General features: G+C 36.7%; 1 non-coding gene across 1 annotated transcript; it reads right to left on the bottom strand.

The window, feature by feature from the left end:
• Positions 1 to 22055: 22055 nt before the first annotated feature.
• Positions 22056 to 22128, bottom strand: TRNAM-CAU (transfer RNA methionine (anticodon CAU)). The gene has a single exon. It is a non-coding gene; the product is annotated as a tRNA-Met (tRNA).
• Between the last annotated feature and the right edge of the window lie 1950 nt (positions 22129 to 24078).

The raw sequence follows: 24078 nt of genomic DNA, 5'->3' as shown, positions 1-24078 counted from the left end.
CTGGGATGCTGGTTTAGGTACTGCATTGTCGAGTCTTCGGGAGCCGATTTCAACCGATATGTCGGTTTGCTAGTGAGGTATTCCGAATTGAATGGACCAATATCAATAAAGGATTGGGACGGTATGTAGGTATGGGTTATGGATCCGTAAGTTGCAGTAATTACTTATACGTAAACGTGAATTAAAATACTACTACTACTAATTTGAGTACAAAATTTGTATGCACACCATTTGACTGTATGGGATTTCTGAGGCTCATGGACATATATTTTATCTGCAGGTATTGAATTGTAATAGCATTGGAATACGTAAGGTCGGCTTAGAGGCGGCTCTACCTTTGAAGACTAAGTTGGCACGCCTCACAGTAGTTCTACCTTATCTTTCTATCTACCTCAGTGGTCGGCAACCTGCGGCTCGCGAGCCACATGCGGCTCTTTCGACCTGAAGCCGTGGCACTTTAATTCCATAAGCAAATATGATTTAATTTATAAAAAAAATCGATCGAATATACATTGTTTTGGAAATCCGAATTTTTCTATTTGGATAACCATGGTTTTAATTTTTTACTAAAATAATAAGTGATTATCTAATAATACCGTATCCATAAAATATATAATTTGTTGTGAATAAACATTTCTTATGTATGAATTTATTCATATTTTTCTTTATATATTTTCTTTAAATATTTTTCTTATGAATAAAATTAATAGATTTTTTTTCGTGTAAAAAACTTTATTTATACGTGTACTTCATATTTACTGTAAGCGAAAAAAATATTGTGGCTCTTTAAAATCGTTGAAATTTGTAAATTGTATTTTTTTACTCTTCCGACTCAAAAGGTTGCCGACGCCTGACCTACCTTATCACCTTGGTGTAATTTGTTACTTTACGTTAGAAAATGAAATGATCAAATGAGTGAAACAATAAAATATTATAACAGAGAAATTATTATCACGTTATAGCAGAGAATATTTCAGAATACTACATTTCGATTCGAGTCGGCATTTTGCAAAAGAAACGAATGAGCGCGACCTGAAAGAATATAAGCGTGAAATCGTTGAAAATAGGCATATTTGTTTTATATACGCCCTCATAACACCGGAATCCTGCTATCCTTTACGTGGATATACGCCACTCCCCTAGGCGACACTGTCGTATAGTTAGCGATGTGATGTAGCAAATATTGTTTTAATTCTACAATACAATAAATATTATTTGACATTTTGTTTTATAAGATAAGAGTGCAGATGCAGAGAGCAGATGAGCATGCAGTCCTGTTGATAACTCGCTACTGCCGCCCATGGACATTTGTAATCATTCCCAGCTAAGATTGGATTTCTACCTGAGGTAAACAGATGCGCCGCTACCCATGAGGATTAAGCTGGAATGCCTCCGAAAAGTATGCCTGCCTTACCACTTACCTTACCTTAATTATTATTCGGCACATTATACATGTTACTATGTAGTTTTTATCCTGACTTTTTACGAAAATTAGTTATGCTAATGGAATTTTTATGAAACGAAACGATGGTTTTCTATCTAGATGGTTTTTCTAAAATAATTAATGTTTCTACACTTGTAAACGATGCTTCCATCTGTTCTACCCTTATGATTATTAATAGTCTGTAAGAATTTTAAGGAGCTTATTATTTTCAGGGCAAAAATTAAATGTATATCTATTCTTTGTAAATGTCAAAATAAAGTCCTTTTGAAAAGCATATTAGGCTAATGTTTAACGAAAACGTATTCAATTTGTTATAATCATTCGCGTACTTTCAGACCAAGGTTTAAGCCAGAAAATACAGATTTTACCAAAAGAAAAGTTGACGTACGCAAAAATTGTCGGCTAAGAGAGAGAGGTCGTTATGTTACCCATTTACTTTAGTGGCTTACTTACGGGGATTTCGCAGCGTTCGCGGTGATGACGTTTTCAATCGTCAACACCAAAAGTTTGGGGATTTTGCTCAAGGCGAAATAATTTAATCTTGCTTGTAATTTTTCATAGTTATACTACGTAATTATGTTATACAAGTACAAGTCGTATTTCTTTTAAAGGTGGTAGAACTTTTGTGGTTTAATTTTAGTGATGCTAATGCTACGCTAAATTGTATAAATATATTCGAATTATAAAAATATTATATTATACAAATAAAAATAATATAAATTGTACTAGCAAAACTTAATATTTAATTAGAGGAATAAAATTTAAAATAAATTAAATGTATTGTAAACTATTATAATTATATCCGTAATATTTACCATTTCACTTTGATTTAATTAATAACAACAATAATATATATAGCATTAATATATAAAAAAAACCTACGAAAATAATTGTAAATTTATTATTAGTTAGTGTGGAATAAATGGGCTTTTTTATTTTTATTTTTTATTTATTTATTTAATGCTACGCTTATTTCTGCCAGATAGTAGTAGTGTAAAGATGCTGTGTTCGGATTTGGGTATGGTAAAAGGGAGACCGTTACACAATGCATTCTAATTCAGGTCTCAGAATATTAGTCCTGTTTTCGTTTAATTCCACATATCCTTAGGCGGCAGTGGTCATTTCAAATCAGCAGTAGTCTAAAAGTTCTTTCCAAAGTTACCTTATTAAAAAAATCTTGAATCCTCAAACCAGAGATGAATCAAAATGTCACAACGAGATAATTACCATGGAAAGAATTCACGATGAAATGCGTTCGGTGCAGAATTAATTGCGAGCGCTTACTAATTCTGAGAACTGCTTAGTTAACTTCCCAGTTACTGTCGGTTACTTCGGTGAGTTGAAAGCTTCACTGTCACTTAGTACTTTAACTGTCTCTTGCAGAAGAGATAGATTTAGTTCCGGCTTTGGCGCCCGGTCAAATACATATAATCTAATCGATGACTTTTGTTTTGGTATGTCTCATTGCTATAGACGTTAGTATATTTTAAATTAGGTAAACTGCTTACCAAGTTTTAATTCCTCCGTTCTACTTAATAACTGCATAACACCATATAGGAATATTTCTTGCTTATCACATCAGGAACACTTAACAATAGCAAAAGGGTCTTCGAAATCCCTAAACCCTCACAATACAATCGTGCCCTTTGTCAACTTTTGCGGATTTATGCGCTACAATCGCATATCATAACAGAACCTTTATAATTCTTTGACCGATGGCGTCCAAATATATTCATGGTTTAGATTCAGTTGAGTGCGGCGGCAATGAAAACATACGGGGGCAAAATATGAGTGATTCAGCAGCGATAGAGACAAAGTTTTGCCGCCCGGGGCAATATTTGAATTCGCTGTCCTTGTACGGAAATATTCGGTGAAAAGAAGAAAGGTGGAACAAAGGTGGAACTACAACAAACAGTTTCTGAAAAGTGTCAGTGAAAATATTTTGTGCTGTGTGCTTATGTGTATTACGTGCTGCTCGGAGGCGCGAATTGAGCTGCCAAGCTCTTCCCATATAAAAGACATAATACAATATGAAAAGTCTGTTTTTGCCTCTCAAAACGTTCCCGGTAAACTACGCCCCTGAAGTAACTGCTGTATAATAAATAAAGAATACCACATTAAAATGAAAAGAAGTTTATAATGGGCATCGTATATAATTGTCAGTTATTATCAAAATTATATTTATTATATAAATCATTCACATTCAATCACGTATAACTTTTTGATCAAAAAATACATAGGCGTCATTTTAATTTCATAAGTCCTTGAATTTTCAATAGATGATATTGTAGGGGAGCGACCCTTTGAAGGATTATGTAGGTGCCCCGAAGCTGGTAACAGAATTAACAGGGCATCCTTCATTGAAATCTCTTCGATATCGCATAAATTCCCTATGCTTTGCCAATCCACCGGTTGTTATTCTTACCATATTCTGTTTACTTTTCTTATACTTAAACATAAGGCTACGTCACCGGGTAGGTTTTAAAGATTTCTCCCTTGATAGCAAAAAAGGGGACCATTACTGTTTCAATAATAAACAATGCTTTCTACACTCATATCCACCATATAGATTTACACAAAGACGAACACACAACACGAGAGGAGATACTAATGTACCGCCAGAAGTAAGTAAAAACATTTTTGCATCTATTATTAAAAATCACATATAATGGCGCTCTCAAAATATCTAAAAAAAGTTTATTGAATTGCATATAATTATGCACGTATCAATCACGTAGCGTAGAAAAAATTGGACCAAAATGTAATTTTAAAATCTTACTCTTCACTGAAATTTTCATTTTGCAATATTGCAAATAAGACCTTAATGCCTCTGGGCCTTTAAATACGAACAAAAGTTACGTTCCCTGGCAATACAGCTTTGCTGTATGGTTGTATGACACGTATTAGGGTTGTAAATTGATTTACTTGATGTAATTATCACCTTGTAAGTCGAGAACGAATGTATTTTTAATGTTCAATTGTATTTTATGAAACTCTGTCAGTGTTTGTTATTGCTTAAAAAATGTTGTTTGTTTCGAAAGTAGTTTCCACCGCCACACCTTTGCTGTGATCTGGTTTGAAGGGTGTGGTAAGGGAGACAAACTTTTCCGAGGCATTCCAGTTTGGACCACAGGGGTAGCGGCGCCGTTATATAAGGATGTTTCGGTTACCAGTCCCTTCAAATCAAAACACAACAGTGTTTAATACTGTTGTTATCAAAAAAAGGTGAGGGGATGATGCCTCCGGATTCGAACCATAATAAATCTACTATTTTGAAGGTAGAAGCTTCAAAATAGTAGATTGATCACATATCTGCACCAATTTGCACTATTAACTGTATTATTAAATCAGGTGCTTTATAATTAAATATGTTTAAGATAGAATTTAAGTAACTATGACAAGGAAAAGTTTGACTTTAGATAAATCGATTCCAATCTTGAAGGGACCATTCATGTCACTTACACCCCTAATTACAAATACCAGTCGTGCTTCCTGGTAACACGATGTGCGGTCAACTTTGAAATTCCACCATGCTTCATTTGTAAAGCCGTTTTGGTTTCAGCTGTCACGAATGGGCATTGTCACTCGGAATACCGGAGTTCACTTTTGGGGGATCTGCAAAATTCCGAACCATATTTGACATGTCGGTTAGGCCTGTATGTATAATGTAGCTTAATCAACCCATTACTGTCCCACTGCTGGGCACGGGTCTCCTCTCAGAATGAGAAGGATTAGGCCATAGTCCAGCGCGCTGTCCAAGTGCGTATTGGTAGACTTCACACACCTTTGAGATTTTTTAAATTATATATATCTCTCAGGTATGCAGGTTTCCTCACGATGTTTTCCTTCACCGTTTAAGCAAGTGATAATTATTTCTAATACGCACAATTTTTTTGAAAATCAGAGGTGCGTGCCTGAGATTTGAACCTCGGACCCCTTGATCGAGAGGCCGAGTTTCTTAACCACTAGGCTATCACTATCATGAATATTGTATATTGATGTATATGTGGGGTCCTTGGTTGACCGCTACACTCTTTTATTTATTGATTAATTTAAACGCGTGGATGTATTTAAAGATTTAATGTCCTTGATATTACTTGATGTTACTAATCCTACATGGAGCTTGATTAATGTATGATTAGTGAGCACGCGCGATCGCCTTGGTGCTAACGTACGTACTGACTTTTTGGTAACAATTAAATAACCACGCGGCTCACGTAAATTGCGGGCGCAGCAGAATGTACGACTTGCCTCGTACATGCTCCCACGCCGCAAAAGATGAGTTAGTGTTGATGGGATGCTATAAGGTGATTGAACAATATATTTTATCTACTATTGTTAGTAGATGGATTGATATAATATATGAAATTAATTCTATAATGAGTTACACCTAACACTTTCGTCACCGACAACGTACACTGCACGAAAAGCTGGTGACGTATATTTGTTTGATTTGTCGGCGTAAGAATTGTACCGCGGAGCCCTAACACCACACTGCTTGTTTTCACTACACTGATTGTCAATTTCGCATCGAGGGGAGGTGGACTGCAGACTTGATCCTGCAGCCTCCCCCACCGCCGATGTCACCGCTGCTGACGAACAATTCTTCCGAAGACGCTTCACCACCCAGATAATTGCCACTATGGTAATGACACTGATGATGACATACGTTACCGCATAATGATGTATATCATGGGTGTTAATATCACTGTACAATGGCACAGTTTCTTTCATCTCATTAATTTGCTTTTGAATTTTAATTAACGATTCTTTATGCTGGTTGATATCTTCTTGTGTAATGTTGGTGGGAGGAACAGGTACTGATATGTTAATTAAGTGATTTATTGCTGATAATTTAGGGACTTCCAGATCTGCTCTGATATGCAGACTACTCATGTCTTGCTTATGAGTGAGTACTGTAAAGTCCTTAAACTTAATTACACAGCCTGAACTTGTGCTTAATAGGCCGGCATTTGATAACTGCAGTGGGGTAACTTGATCTTGGCAAATTAATTTGACTTGACATTGGTAACAGCAAAACTAAAAATAAGTATTTACTTGATTTAATTCGGACCATCTGGTTTTGCATTGATCTTGATAGACGTTACACTTGCCTGTAACAGTGTTGGTTTCACACAAACTCTCATCATCCTTCATATGATATACTGGAGACCTTGTTGAGCATAAAATTGTACCTAAATCTTGTTGTAGGCACGACTTTAACTCGCTATCTGTCATTGGCAATAGATAATCTTTCTTTAAATTATAGGATAAGTAACTTGATACGGGTTTAATGCTTATCATTTTACCATTGCGTAATTGTGGTACGGGAATAGCTTTATAAATTTCGTAAGTATCCCGGTGAACTAGAGGTACTTTTGTTTCAAATATGAGGTAATTTGAAGATATTCTTGCTTTTACCTTTAAAAGATGATATATGTTAGGCAACGATACGCTATCAAAGGGTAGAGTTAACTCCTTTGAGATTTTTCTAGTGATAATGTTTAACTCACTATTAAGCTGATCGGGTGTGAGAAGATTAAAAGTCAACTGACCGCTGTAGATGTTTATTAACGTATCCAATATAGTATTCTGCATATCCTTTAGATTTTGTAAAATATTATTTGCGATTACTGTTGAGAGAGTCAAATCGCTTATTACCAAGCTTTCCACGTATTTAGAATTTAGATCTCTTACTATATTCTCTAAACTGAACAACCGTTGGCTTATGAGTTTGTGCTGCTTATTCATCATGATTTCGGTGCGTTTTAGTAAATTAAATTCCGCTTCAATAACTGATGTTTGGTTTTTCCAGAGTAACGCTTGATGTTCTTGATTTCTTTTGAGTAGTTGTATGTCTTGTTCATATTTTTCGGCAAAATTACTGTCTAAAATTCCAAACAAACTATTTGCTATAGATCCAATTCCGTTTATGAGACCGCGGCGCGTACGCGATTTCTGATTGCTCATTAATATTTCATTGTAATGCGACAGATGTTCGGTGCCGTGTTGCAGCTGTAACATAATCGCGTCGCAATGTGAGAGGCTCTTTATCTTATTACATATGTTCTGCAAATATTCATTGTATTTATTTAATGCCTTTGAACCTTCCCAGTAGGGACTCATGTCGTAGTAGACTACTAGGCGCCACTCGTCTCCAATTACATGCATGTCTGTAACCTTATCGAAATATAAACTTTGATTGTTTTGTAAAGATTTTATGTTATATGAACCTTCTGTGTTTGCTATAAGGGTCATAATAAATATTAAAAGTGTAAATGCCATTTTTGTAAAACTGAAAGTGGTCCCTCGCCTTGTTTGAGAAATATGACTTACTTGTTTTATATCTTTATGAGCATTTATTTTATTCGATCCTTGTTGATCTCTGTCTTCTTGTTGAACAGGTAATATTGATAATTTGACGATTGGACGCTTCATAACACCGTTCTTGGTTTTTAGTGTTACAACCCTTACGTAACCATCGCTCCCGGGATGCAACTCTGTGACACGACCGAGTGGCCACCTCCCAGCGGGCAAATTTGCATCTTGAATCAGCACCACGTCGTTGATTTTTATATTACTTTGTGGTTGTTTCCATTTGCTGCGTGTTGTTAATTGTGTAAGATATTCTGATTGCCATCTCTTCCAGATATCTTCAAATATCTTTTGTGTAAGATGCCACCGAGTACGTAAATCTGTTTCGGTACTGACGAACGCTAGTGTCATTCCGCTTGTTAGGAAATGTGATGGGGTCAAACAGTCCAAATCATCAGGGTCTTCAGTCAAAGGACATAACGGCCTTTGATTCATACACGCTTCTAGTTGTGAGAGTAACGTGCTATATTCTTCATAGGTGAGTTTCTGTTCTCCTATTACTCTTTTTAAATGGTATTTAAGGCTTTTAACTGAAGCTTCCCACAGGCCTCCTGCTGATGGCCAAGATGGTGCATTAAAATGCCATTCAATGCCCATGGCTGTGACATCTCTCATAAACTCGCAATCGAATGTATTTTTGATTTCCTGATACTCTTGTTGGAGAACCTTGTTTGCTCCAATAAATGTTGTACCCTGATCGCTGTACATGTGCTTAGGGACTCCTCGCCTTGCAGAAATCCTGCGTAGAGCTGCTAAAAAGGCTGATGTGGTCAGATCAGAGACCAACTCGAGGTGTACGGCCTTGGTTGCCATACACACAAATACAGCCACGTAGCCCTTAGAGGTCTTGATTCCTCGTCCCTTACTGGACTTTACGAGTACGTGTCCTGTATAATCTACCCCTGTATGGTAGAATGGTCGCGTTGGATTCACTCTTGCTGCTGGTAAATCCCCCATCAATTGGTGATGACGACTTGGATTATGTTTTCTACATTTTACGCACTGATGAATGCGTTTTTTGGTAGCCTTGATGCCACCAACCAGCCAATATTTTTGTCGCATAAAGGCTGAAGTAAGCTTTGCTCCACCATGATATGTGAGCTCATGACATTGGTCAATAATTAATTCCGATAACCGGCTATTTTTTGGTATAATTATGGGGTGTTTCATGTCTAAGTGAATATGAGCATGTTTTAGACGACCACCCACTCTTAATACTTGATCTTGGTCTAATATTGGGTTAAGCATACAAATCTTGCTTTTTGCTGCTACTAAAGAACCCTTTCTTAATGCTTCTATTTCTTGGTGAAAATGTTCTTGTTGTACTTGTTTAATTATTTTGCTTCTTGCTTTGCTTATTTCCCCTAGTGTAAGGTAAGCTTTTCTTTCTTGTTTAGTTGACATAAATCTATACATCCACGCTAAGATTCTTGTTATCTTATTTAATGAGCTATACTTGTTTAATAACTCCGTAATAATGTTTGCTTGTTTTTGAAAAATAACTGTAGTTATTTGTTTAGTTTTCCTCACTTCTTGGTCAGTGAAAAATTTGGTTTGATCGCCTTCTTGTTCTAAAGCTTTGAATGTTGGTAGCCATGCTGGCCCATTCCACCACAACTCATGCTCTCTTAGCTGTGATGCAGTCAAGCCTCGGCTGGCGCAATCTGCAGGATTGTCCTCTGACTTGACATACTTCCAGCAATTAGGCGGAACTATTTGAATAATTTGCTTAATTCTATTTGCTACAAATGGTTTCCAGCGTTCCGGTGCACCATTTATCCATCCTAATACTACCATTGAATCGATCCAGCAGTATGTGTTTATGTGGTAACCCTCGAGGCATTCCTTGATTTTCCCCAGTAACTTGATAAGTAAGAGAGCACCACATAATTCTAATTTGGGTAAAGTAAAGGTTTTGTTAATAGGAACGAGTCTTGTCTTCCCGGCTATCATGATAACTGACGTGTGACCTGATGTCGTGACCTTGCAATACACTACACAGGCATAAGCTTTCGTGGATGCGTCGGAAAATCCGTGAAGCTCAATGACGTCATGTTCTTTTGTTCCCAACCATCTTGGTAGTTTAAATTGATTGATATTTTCTAAGTCACCTTTTATCTTAACCCATTCCTTAAGAATATCTTCAGGTAGGGGATCGTCCCATTGAAGTTCTAATCGCCATACTTGTTGAAATATGATCTTGATTTTTGTTGATATTGGAGATAACCAACCAAGTGGGTCGAATAATTTAGAAATGTCAGAGAGGAGTGTCCGTTTTGTGGGAAGTTTTTGTGAAAATTCCATCTTTGAGGTAAAGTTGAATACATCCTGTTGTGGGTTCCAACTCAGACCTAAAGTTTTTTGAGATTCCGCTTGTTTGAAATCGTAGTCAGCTTGCTCTTGATTGCAATTAACTAAATTTAATAGTTGTAGATTGTTGGACTTCCACTTTCTTAAATTAAAGCCTCCAGATTTTAAAAGATTGATAAGGTCTCTTATAAGCCGGTTTGCTGACTCAATAGAATGGCATCCATGAACGAGATCGTCCATAAAAAATGCAGTTTCTATAACCTGGGGTGCAGAACTTTCTTGATAATTCTGTTTTTCATCATTAGCCAACTGTCGTAGGGTCATCATGGCTAGAAATGGTGCGGCCTTGGTGCCGTATGTTACCGTAGCTAACTGATATTCCTGCAGAAGGTCTAATGGTGACTCCCTCCATACTATTTTTTGATATTTTTGGTCGTCTTGATGCAACCAAACCTGGCGAAACATTTTTTCTATATCAGCTGTAAAGCCGTATTGATACTGCCTCCACTTGATTAGAAGGCTTTGAAGGTCTTGCTGCAAATTCGGACCCCTCTCCATTAAATCATTTAAACTTGATCCCGATGTCGTGTTAGCCGATGCATTGAAAACTACACGTAGCTTCGTAGTAAGTGAATCCTCACGTAAAACGCAATGGTGAGGTAAGTAAAAACCCGGTGTCGCGTTTCCGTCAGCTGGTGTCATATGATTCAGTAATAAATATTCATTGATAAAAAGTTTGTATTGCCTTGCCACGTCGGTTTGCTTGCTAAATTTTCTTTCAAGTTGTTTAAATTGAGCAACAGCTTTATTTCTAGATAATCCTAGTGCTTGGTCCACGTTTGATTTTAACGGTAACCGAACTTGGTATCGTCCATCGGGGCGGCGCACTGTAGTGTTCTTATAAAATTCCATCACCCGCTGATCTTCTGATGAAACACACGACCCCTCAGAAATATCTTCAATATGCCAAAATTGTTGTATTTCTTCGATGTTAGTTAGAGTCACGTTGCATTGTAATGTGCGCTCTACATTACCGCTTAGAATCCATCCTAAACGTGTTTTTTGTGCAATTGGTAAGTGCGGTCCCGCTTTAAATATTCCCTCTAATAAAATGCTACTGTACACGTCAGCCCCAAGTAACAAATCGACAGGACTTGAAATATTAAAGTTGGGGTCTGCTAGAGGAATATTATCTAGAAGTGGCCAAATTGGTTTCGGGAACGTGTTGCTAGGTAAATTTTTCACTAATGTTTTCATGATAAATGCATCGGTTTCAAAACTGAAGTCTTCGTGATAAGACTGACACTTGATTGTGATAACTCCCTTACAGTTGCTCTCTTTGTCTCCAATTCCTGATATGACACCCCGGCACCGTCTTCTGGGTAATCCTAAGACCTGCGCGGCCTTTTCCGAAATTAATGATGTCTGGGATCCCTGATCCAGAAGAGTGCGGATGCTGTGATAAGATCCATCATAAGCCCGTACCAAGATAATGGCAGTGGCTAATAGAATCTCAGGTGCTTGACCCTGTAGTGACACGTGCGTGTTTCCATGCGGTTGCTCGGGTTTCATATTACTACGTGCGTCATTCGATGTCGAAATCGATGCTTTATTGGTAAATGCATCATGCAAAATTGTATTATGGTTATCGTTGCATTCGCGGCAACGATTTTCAGAATAACAGCTCTTATTTTGATGGTCTTTAAGACAGTTTTGGCATAACTTCTTTTCAATAATTATTTTACGTTTTAGGTATGCTGGCATTTCTAAAAATTTTGTACAATAATAAATTCTATGTTCATTATTATTGCATATTGGGCAATTTTTGGCTACTTTGCTATTTTGCCCGGATGTCGATTGCACAACTTTATTATTTGACACGAATGTTTGTTTAAAATTATATGCTTTTTTGTTATATCTATGATTTGAATTACTAGCTGTTTGATTATAATTATTTTGACCTGACTTTGCCGGCGGGTTTTCTTGTTTCTTACGTATGGTTTCTAACGCAGTGAATTTACTTTCTAAGAATTCTAGAAAATCATTTAAAACTGGCAATTCCCTAGGCTGTTTTAAAGATGATATATACTCGTTGTAGGTATCCGAATCCAGTTTTTGGCTTAAAATATGCACAAGCAAAGGATCCCAGGTGCTTATGTCCACACCCAGGTTTTTAATTGTGTGTAACGATTCTAGAGATGTGTCGTGAATCCTCTTAATGTGTCCATATGACGCCTGTTGTGATACTGGTATATTCATTAGTATATTAACTTGAGACGTAAAGATGAGCTTTTTATTGTTGTATCTGTTGTTAAGTATGTCCCAACAAGCCGTGTAATTGTCAGAACTAATCTGAAGATGCTGCACTAGTCTCTCTGCTTCACCTCGGAGTTTACCTTTTAGGTATTGCATCTTTTGAGCACTTGAGAGCGATGGGTTGCTGTGTACAGTCTCTGTAAAGAGGTCCTTAAAAGATGTCCAACTATGGAAGGTACCACTGAAGGTAGGTAGTTCCATTTGAGGCGTTGACTTCTCCCGGTGACTTAGTGACCACATCTTTTTGTTGATAGCTTTCTTCGTGTCTTCGTACAGCTTTTCATAGTAATAGAAAGAGTTGTCATATTCTTGATTTTTCCCCTCTAGTTCACTATCTATCTCTAGATGTAATGAATCTATTGCTGACCAACGTGATATTAAAGTACGCAATAAATCATCAAACTCCCACTTCTCATTTACCGTATCTAAGTCTATGTTACTTATCTTTCTTTGCAAGGCCCTAAAGTTGCTAGCCTGCTTCCTTAGCAACTCATCCGTGCGGCTATTGACGCCTTGTGCCCTCATGGTAATTGGCTGAGTTGAAGCGGCACACCACTCCTGTTGTGATGTGGCCGGCCTTGCTGCGGGCGACTCCACCCCAGTCGATCTCGACGAACCCTCCGGCACACCTAAAGGCGTTGCCGGCCGGAGCAGAGGAGTGGACGGTTTGGACTCTCGTACCTGATAATTACGTATAGCCGCCCGTATATGCTCGTAACGCTCCTTAGTTTGGTCGAACACTTTGCTAACAAAATAGTCATGGGACTGTAAACCATACTCACATAATTTTACATGATTGGTCTGAAACTCCTGCCAGTACTTGTCCAGAGTTTCCAGCCTACGCCTGATATAATCGACGGTTTTCCGCTCCGGTCCGTCTTTTTTAAAGTTGGTGTAAAGCTGTTCAATAGCTCCCGCTAACTGCTCTTGGGTAGCCAAAATATCCTCCATCCTTGATTGATGGTTTTATTTAAAGAAATAAGAAAGATCTTACTTGATAATATACTTGGAGTGTGAAGCCTTGCTTGCTCACCACGAACACCTTGGTGTGTCCGGAATCCAAGTGACTGCAATCTTGATTCTAGGCAGCCAGTCCGCCTCACGAACACACACACTTGATTGATGCACTCGCGAGGACTTTACGAATCGAAGGACCAAAAAAGATGTGGGGTCCTTGGTTGACCGCTACACTCTTTTATTTAGTGTTGATTAATTTAAACGCGTGGATGTATTTAAAGATTTAATGTCCTTGATATTACTTGATGTTACTAATCCTACATGGAGCTTGATTAATGTATGATTAGTGAGCACGCGCGATCGCCTTGGTGCTAACGTACGTACTGACTTTTTGGTAACAATTAAATAACCACGCGGCTCACGTAAATTGCGGGCGCAGCAGAATGTACGACTTGCCTCGTACAGTATATGTATATTGATTTAAGGAACTGCTTTAAATTAATATGCAATATTGTTATTCAAAAGCAGTTGTAGCCTTGTTGTTAGAAATTCGGTCTCTTAATCGGGGATTCTATTCACTCTGCTTAATACTAAAGTTTAAACATTAATTAAATTTCATTCCGAAATAAATAACGTTAAATAACGTCACAGGCTTTTGTATGATTGAAAAACATTTTAAATTAATTATGGTTCATTTCTTCTTCTTCTTAGTCGTTTCGCTCGTGTCAGAGCGGTCGTGGACATCATGTGTTGTGTGTGGGGGCTGATGTGACTCGCCTCACGACGTTTCGTCATTTCTCTCTATTGGTGGCCAATCTAGAGCACTCGTGTACAGGGCCACCTACAGCTGATTTTACTTGATCTGTCCATCGCGTGGGTGACCGTCCGCGAGGTCTGGTTCCCTCCACTCTACCCTGCACAACAAGCCGTTCAATGGAGTCATTATTCCGTCTTGTGACATGCCCAAAGAACTTGAGAATACGAGATTGTACTACTACAGATAGACGCTGTTTGATGCCGAGTTCTTGGAGGATGGAGATATTTGTTCGAAACTCTGTCCATGAAACTCCAAGCATTCTTCGCCAACACCACATTTCTAGGATGTCTATCTTTTTCTTTTCCACTTCTCGTAATGTCCATGTCTCTGAGGCGTATAAAATATGCGAAAACACCAAAGTATATATAAGCCGGGTTTTAGTGGCTTTGGTGATATTTCTATTACGCCATATCTTCTTAAGTTTGTCCATTGCAGTCCTTGTTATTCTCATCCGACGTTTGATCTCATCTATGCAGCCGCCATTATTAGAAATTAATGCTCCAAGATATACATACGTGTTTACTACAGAACAGTTCGCAATTTGTGTTACTTGCGGGGAGTTATTGGTAGTACGATCTATAATCATAATTTTGGTCTTAGTGCGATTTATTGTTAACCCGAACTCAAGGCTCACACGTTCCATTCTAAGAAGTAGTTCTTCCAATTTGTCTGGACTTGTTGCAAATAAGGTGGTGTCATCTGCATAGCGCAAATTGGCGATTCTGTACCCACCAATTGTAACCCCGTCGCTCCAGTGTTCCAAGGTAATACGCATTACAAGCTCGGTGTAGCTCAGTGTATGGTTCATTTACCATAATCTAAGTTTAACAATTTCCACCCATCCTGGCAAATTGTAGCTTCTTCCATCAATTGTACGTATCAGTGCCTTGGATATGGAATAGTTGGCATGGTCGTAGCTTCAACTTTGTTAAGGGAGACGTCCAAAACAACTAGGACTCTCTATTGTCTTTCTTGTACATACATGATTGTAGGTAATAAAATAATGATCATAATATCATCAAACTTAAAATAGCCGGCTAAGCGAACCAGAGCTCATTAGAACATGCGGGAACAAAGAGGAAACGAGCTGAATAGGGGAAAACGTACGAGTGTTCTGAAATATACGAAACACGGTAATTATGTCCGCTAGGGCGCCATCAACCATGTATCATGTATGTTTTATTTGAGTAATTATTTTTATTCTATTCCAAGTCCATCTCATGTTAAGTGATTTTTGCAACTGTAGTGTATGTATCTATTAAATAGATATGTATGTACATTGTCTCACGATGCCAGTAGAGAGGGTAGCTGTCAAAGTCAGTCTGGTGACGTACGAGATACGGATCGGACGTGCAGCCCTGCACGGAGCTGGTGTAGTGGTGAGCCAGTGCATGTTAGCCCTAGAGGTTCTTACTAACATTACAGCAACCCTCATACGTTTATTGCCAGTGCTGTATAATGTTGGTTTTTTAAGTAATAATAAAAATCATACAATAAAAGAGTGTAGTCTAATAAGAACATAGCGAGATAAGGGCGACGTTGAAGGGTAGAAACTGATGTAGATTCTGTCTTAGTTTGTAAGTGGTTCAATATGCTGTGTTCTGGTTTGAAGGGTGTGGTGAGACTCACTTCAACAAGGTATTTCGACTTAGTGTCCAGGGTAAGAAACTCATCTGAGAAGTAACTAATACGAGTGACTAAGTAAACATACAATTGAAATTACATATTATTTACATAAAATCTTTGGTATTTAATTATTATACATATGTGTGTGTTTATGTTTGTAATTAATTATATATTTATAGTACTTATACCTGTATTTATATATATTTATGTCATTTTATAAAACGCTTATTCATGCTTTTATAACGTTTTTAGTCACGGTGATGTCTTTTATAAGTTCATTAGTTAAAAAATTGAAAATCCGTAATTGGCTGTAAGAAATACTATAGATATAGGAAATGTATTTGTATGATTTAAAGAGCTGTGGATTTTGTAATAATTAATTAAATAAATAAATAAACTACAACCATAGTCACTTAGTCAGGTGACCTTTTTCTATTTTAATTATAAATAACCTAGTTAATAAGACAGACACTAAATTTCGTCACAGCTGAGCTGAATACCAAATTTATCCCAAATGGGACAAGAAAGAATAAATTACTTCAGCAAAACGGATTGATAATTCAATTCGCCTGAAAATCTAAAACAATACAGCGAATGAAATGATTCGATTGTTTTCATACCGTTCCCGAAGTAATTAATCCGTTCTTGACAACTTCAGCCGGGATTCACTTGAGGAATTTTGGATGGAAAACATTTTTCGAGTGGAATTTTTTCGCTCGCTACGTTGTTAAACGCCGAAAGACTTCTTTGTGTTTCGTGATAATAATGGCCGGCTTGTCGGGTTTTCAGATTGGCTTTCACGTTCCGATTTTCCTTCCTGGAAAGCGTCCGTAAAAACTATCTATTAAAAACGCCTGTAATTATAGGCGTAATTTTTTGCCTCAATCTAAAATATCGTAGTCCAAATTTTTCTGTTACAATATTTTATATCCAATTTTTAAATGTAGAGATTGGATCTAAGATCAGACAGTTATATAAACGATTAATTCAGATTTCTATCGTATGTCAGTGTACTCATTTTTTTTGTTTTAGTGGCGCCTATGTCACAGAAAATCTCACCAAACCACAAAAAAAAAATTAGAATAGTGTAATGTTCAATTGACAAGCATGTACTTCCATTTCCCATTTAAGTGCCTTTTTACAATTGAGTATCACTTGATATAACGGTGAAGGAAAACATAGTGTATTTCTGTGGTAAGGGAGATATACTTCTCCGAGACGTTCCAGCGCGCAGCGCGCTGAGGCACATCTGTGGCCGACCTCATATAGGAATATCTAATCCTATCTGGGGTTGATTCTAGATGTCTATGGGCGGCAGTAGCCACGTATCATCAGGTGGACTGCATGCTTATCTTCTATAAACTAAGTTTGAGTCATTCATAACATGAACCAAACCAAAAACATTGGCGCAGTATTTTTCAGGCAGAAAAATCTTTCGACAACTCAGACCTACGCTATGAAACCATTAACGAAATTTCGGATCCGTGAGAAAATAAATGTAATAATCTGAAAAATCTACTAAATTCTATTTTTCCTGAGTGTAAACCTAATCCTAAGTAGAAAATTCCGGAAACTTCAGCTTAAACTACGATTTCATACATATAGCACTGCGGCTATACAGCTACACGGAAATCCTATGCCATAATTACAAAAGCATAAATTAAATAAATCCAAAATATCGTGTTTACATTTAAATGGAAATCCAGCAATATTCCATGCAGGGATGTCGGGATAATTTCGTTACTTTATCGATTCAGCGTACAGGCTAATTGGCGCGGACGGCCGGGCGGAAGTGACGTCACGGGTAAAGATTTATTAGATCGGCCAGCGACGAAAAAATAGAATGGTATATAATAAATCCATCCTCTTTTTATTATGTCTCCTCGTTTAAAAATCTATCGCCTTTTTATTTTTGTTATATCTCATCTTTTTACAGCGATTGTAAGATTGAATTGGAATATAGTGCGATCTATTTCTTTTAACGTTTCTTTTAGATTAGTGTAGTGTAGTTACGACAAAATGCTAAAATATAGTCGCTGTCTTTTATTATAAATCAGTTCGTTACTCTTTTCTTGAATGCCAGTACGTACTCGTATATCTTGCGATTTTCATACCTACTCATACTGATAATGCGCACTCAGCATACTGCAATATTATGGAAAATCACATGCAAGGTGCAGTGGTCAAAATACGAGTAGCCGGGTTAAATAAATAACTTGAATTGACATTCTCATATTAAATGATATCATCGATGATACAATGAATACTTGCGTGAAAATAATATAGAAAATGAAGTTATCAATGCTTTTTTCGCCACCGCCGCTTCCTTATCAAAGATTTAATGTTTCAAATTATTGATTGATCTTTATTCAAATAACTATAACTTTGTGCTATATCCGTGTACCCGATTACAATGATAACAAAGCATTAATCAATAAGGTTTCAAGGAATCGGAATACAAGATGTCAAATATTGTGAATTATTTGTTTTATTATCATGACAAGGTTAAGATTAAAGAATATGACTCCTTCAGAAACCCGTCCGCTGCCCGCTTTCGCCTACGGGTACATAGTTGCGTTAGTATGCCCTTAAGTTGCTGAATATATGCTTGTAGTTGTGCGCAATAACTTCAGAGCGGACTAGCAGTTTAGCGCGGACTATACCCTTGTACCTATCGAATCGACAGCTACAGGCGAACTTGATATCTGTGATCTACTTCGTCGACACGATTAAACATATAAAAACTCTTTCTAAGGTTACCTAACCTTACAGTACCTACTGTTCGCAGCAGTGGGATGTAAAGAGGATGCTACCAAGTAGGTTTACAATTGATGTGAATCTTCCTAATTGATTGTAGTTGACCGTAGCGCTACCTTATTAAAATATTATATATGAAGTCATAAGTCGGAAAAACAACATGGCCGCTACACCTGAGGAAACTACTAACAAATATTTACTAAAACATAAATATAATATTACAAAAACATTCTAAAATATTATATCGATCCTACTGTGTGTACTGTACGTATGTACCAATCGACCAGTTCACCAGTTCAAAGCACATCTAGTCGTGCAGCGCACATCGTTGTAGCACTAATGGAGAGGTCGTCAACAGCTTCCGCTTCAATTATTCGACACTTCCAGTGATTTTAGCGGTGTGGGAGCTATCAATACGTATTGTCGTATGCACTAATAGGTTTAGACTAGACTAATCTTATTTGTACCTTATTTGTTTCTATCCTTATTTGTATCTTATTTGGTTTTCAACCATGTCTTATAAAAAAATTCTGTTTTACGGTTCGTTCGTACTTAGGTTATACTTTTTGCAGTTTTAGGTATAATTAATATTGATGGTTTAGTTTTATCATTTTGTAATGAAACAAATTTTAATGAATTCTATTCTCCTTTGTGAGTATAATATTCGCACAAATGAATGTACAAGTCACGATGGTGTTTTCGTAAAATTATGTATACCTACTCGTAAGTGTGACTACAACTTTTTTTACGTTCCACTACTGGACATGGGTCATTTGACAACTGGGGAAGACCTGGAGCATACACTTTAAAGCTCCAGAATTGGAAATTTAAAGATATAAGCGTACATATAAATGTAGATAAAAATACTTTCTAACTTCTCTCATCAATAGAAAATATGTTTTAAAAAATACTATCAGGAATTAATCACTTAAATTCCGAGCTCAAAACTGTTGTTTCGTTCACTATAGCCGTTACGTATTTATGATTTTGTAGGCAGCTGGAAATCCGCTCAAACTGAGTGGTACAAATAAACAAAATGTCGAGTATTTATTCGCAACTAGTTTATCGCGTCGCTCGTGCCGATTATCCCCGGAGCCGGATCAAAGAGTTAGCTTCGGGGAATCCTTCGACTGTGTTGAGAGTATTAGCTCTATGTTATATTAATATTGCTATGTTGCGACTATTAATACTCGTGGACGTTAGCCTATTGTTGTGCCACTGCTGGGCACAGGCCTTCTCGCAAAATGAGTAGAATGCAGATTGGTACACTTCACGAACTTTGAGATTATTCTAAAGAATTTTAAGAAACTTTTGATGTGAAACATCTATAGCCGCACGTAAAACGATTTCTGGCGTGGCGACGCATGCCGTGGCGACGCTATACGATGGTATATATATACAGTCTATATGCAGTAGTGTGTACGGTGTGGCGTGTGACGCGTCGCCATGCGCAATCGTAATATTTTATTTTATCTATATGACATATTTAGTTCCTATCACAATATGTTCTTTTCTGCATATTACTTTTACAAAATAATGTCGATGTTTCACATCTGCCAGGCGTCCCGTGACGGCTCACATTTTTTTTTTAAAGAAAATGAGCATGAAGTCCACCTGATGGTAAGTAACTACTGCCGCCCACAATAATAACATCAATTACAAGATTTAAACCATGCTCTATATAATTTAAGTCTGTCTGAAAAAAATATTTTGATTTCCTTCGTGTAGTGTTGTCACATCATTTCTAGACGGATCCGAAACACCGTTGATAGATATACAAAGAACTTCTTTATAGCTATAGTGACCACTATCAAATGGAGTACACTACGTTGACCGTCTGTGTATTAGATAAGAAAATGAGGCGTTTAGTAAAATCTACCGTGATATACCTAGTACCGACACCACTCAGAAAGACGTTTAGCGTGCATTAGGGGTGCAACTTGCAGCTAAACCACTTAGCGATAAAACCGCTGGAGAGGTATTTATCGTCACGATTAACCCTTGGGGTTACAGAGATTTATATTTCGAGATAAGTTAAAGTGCTTGAATATGTTTTTCCGAAATATTTCTATCAGATTAGTTTTTGTCAGCTGGTTGGAATAGGTTGGATTGCAATGATGGCCCAGTGGTTGAAACCCTGCCTCTTAATCAAGGTCCTACTCTCGAATTCCACACACCCTATATGTATATGAAATGTATATGTATGTATATGAAACCTATATGCGAAATTAGTCTAAGTATATATGTATATTGTGTAATGTTTCTGTTTTTTGCAAATCATGTGCACAATACTATACTTTGGGATTAATTTGAAGTTCTAATTTTAACTTCAAATTTATCCCAAACAACCAATTGAGATAAGTATATTGTGCAAATTCAAACAAACAACTGTGTCAGGATAACGAAAAATTTGAAACTAATTTTATGATTACACATATCGATATTGAGTACACATATGAAACACATGATAATCGTGTCTTAAATGGACCACACATTACTCACATTCAAAAGTTTGAAAACAACAGTTTAATTGTTCCAAGAGTGGCCTCAAAATCTCATTACAAGTTACGGTGTCCCATTGACCCAGATACAGGTAAGTAATAAATGTTTGGGCTCTATTGCCGAAGTTTCACAATCAAATCGCATTTAGTGCCGTTTCGACCGCTTTTCAACTTCAAAAGGTATCCCAATTGTTCTATTTCGTCTATACCAGCTATTGTTTCGGTCATAGATCTTTGTTTACGGAACTTGAATGGTGAAATATATTTGATGTCCGAATTTACAATTTAATAAGCAATAGCTGAAGTTACATTCTAAGGAAAGGATTTGCCAAAATATGACAATTTATAGCAGGCAGAAGTTGTCAAATGTCAATGTTTAGTAGGCAGGTTAGTAGGCAAAACATTAGATAGGCTGATTATTTATAACGGATGTGTGCTATTCTATAAAATTAATATATAATTTCGAAAGCCAAACGCGAAGAAATGTCAAATTCGTATTCAAAAATCGACGGTGCAAGTGGCGCCGCACTTTCGAGTGTTAATATGGATGAACCATTATTTGCCTAAAAATCTGACATAATTATCTGTGTAATGTATAACAAAATAACACCAATAAGATCTGTACATGATTTAATAATTTAATTTATTAATAATTTTATGTTTATGCAATTTAATGACAATTCGGTAATTTTAAAAAAGGTGAAAATAAGCTTATATGTAATAGTTGTATTCCGCTATATTAATGCACATGTATGATTTCATTTGATTTGAACACTACTGATATGAGTTAAGTAAATCTAAATTTTTAATATTATGTTTAGCGTTAACTGAAGCTGATGAACCTACACATTTAACTGTATATAATTATAATACAAAAGACATTAAATTCAATATTTGTATAAAAACAAAAAAAATGAAAAATATTTTTATTAGAACTTAAATGAAAAATATATGCCCCGGGTGAGGATCGAACTCACGACCTTAAGATTATGAGACTTACGCGCTGCCTACTGCGCCACCGAGGCTATTGACAGATAGTGCAAAACTAATGTAATATTACTTTGTACAAATAAAAAAAAGATACGAATCCCTTGATCCAAAAATTAAAAGGAATTAATATTTTCGTTATTTTTATGTATTATTTATTTAACAATTTATTTCTTTAACTTTCGTTACAAATTATTGTAACGAAAAATAAACAAATCAGTATAAATTATTAAGGTTCTTTAAACAATATTTACCTACATTATGATGTAAATGTGTATTATTTCTTATTCACATTGTTTTTCCGTAACGCGAGGGTAAACATGGCTGTTTCCGTTTCGGGGTTATTTTAACCCCTTGGTCTGGATTGTTATCATTGGATAGCTTTTTTTCTGTGCAGCAGATTATGTGGGATTCTTACCGCACTAAAACCGGGTAGAGGGTTCCGGGATCTTAAAAGGAACGCAAACGGAGTTCTCTTAGCGCGTTGCCCCGTAGGGCTCCGCCCACGTGAGCTTGTCGCTAGCCACACACTCTGGTGCGACGGTATGCAACCACACATACTGCCGTCCTTCCGGGGCCACTGGCCGGGTGGTTCGAGCTCCCACTCTTGCCTCCCACGACCCCAGAAGCCCACTATTAGTCGCCTCTTACGACAGGAGGTACCGTAGCCCTATTCTGGTCCCGAAACTACAGGGACATCATTGGATACCCTATGGAAAACTATAAACAAAATAATGAAATAAAATTATTTATACCACACCTACTTCTGCCTATTAGCAGCAGTGTTAAACACTGCTGAGTTCTGGTTTTAAGGGTATGATAAACTTTTTAAGTAGGTATGTAGGTTTCTTCACTATATTTTTCATCATTAAAACACATTTCATATACTACTTTATTACACCCAATCTAATTTTCTGCTAATTTCAATAACAGAAAACAAATGAATGCACAATTAAAATTAACTTTCCAAAGAAGACTTACTTAAGATGGAGGACATTTAGAGGGAAAGTTTGTCGTGTTTTTAAGATGCTTCTTACGTCATAACTTAATAGCCCCGAGAGCCTTACGTGGCCATTTGTCGAAATTATTACGACCAATTTCGCTATGGAGTGCTCTTTTGTCAACGAAATAATTTCAAATAGGTTGATTTTCGTGTTCTGTGGTTGCCTATTAAGTAACCGGAGTCATGTTACTTATGAGTTCAATATAGAAATTAATTGTAAATATTTTTAACAGAGTTATAGAGTTTTTTTTTATAATATTAGTCACAGACTGCCGCCCATGGACATCTGTAATCAACCCCAGACAAGATCCGAGTCCTATGCGAAGTCACAGATGCACTGATTGCCCTGAGGAGTAGACTGGAAAGCCTCGAAAAGTTTACCTCCCTCACCACATCCTTCAAACCACAAACAGCGCATAACACTGCTGTTATTTGGTAGAAATAGGTAAGTACAAGTATATAAAATATTACCTAATAGTAAAAGCAAAAAAAATACTGGCTACAAAAACATAGAAATATACCAATTAGGTGTTTCAAAATTCCTTACAATATCGCTCTTTTAATAACAGATTAAAAAGTAGTTAAATAATTTTTAAAACTACTTTTCGTTCCTCACTGGCCATAGCTTAAAAGGCTCGACAAAGCTGTTGCTTTAAATTATTTCGCCGAAATTTTACACTATAGCTATTTTAACGACATTGAAATTGAGAGTTACAATTTGTGAATTTTTGAGTTTGTGACATAATCTGTAACTAGGAAACTCTTTAGGTGAAACAGAGCATATCTTTTTTGTTTATTGTGATCAATTCCTTGATTTTTAGTTGATTAACAGTTTTATCATGGCGTAGACACAGAAAACTAAATTTAATATGTATTTCCTTACGCGTATATTAATTTACATACACTAATATACCCTCATATTATTATTCAATATTGAGGTTCGTTTCAAGATCTTTCACAAGACTTTAAAAAAAAAACCTCTTCT

This window comes from Epargyreus clarus, unplaced genomic scaffold, assembly GCF_041222505.1.
Source record: "Epargyreus clarus isolate Ecla_fem2 unplaced genomic scaffold, WU_Ecla_fem_2.2 ptg000003l, whole genome shotgun sequence".
Classification (NCBI taxonomy): Eukaryota; Metazoa; Arthropoda; class Insecta; order Lepidoptera; family Hesperiidae; genus Epargyreus; species Epargyreus clarus.
Note: the sequence above shows the minus strand (reverse complement) of the source record. Positions and strands in the feature narration are given on the sequence as shown.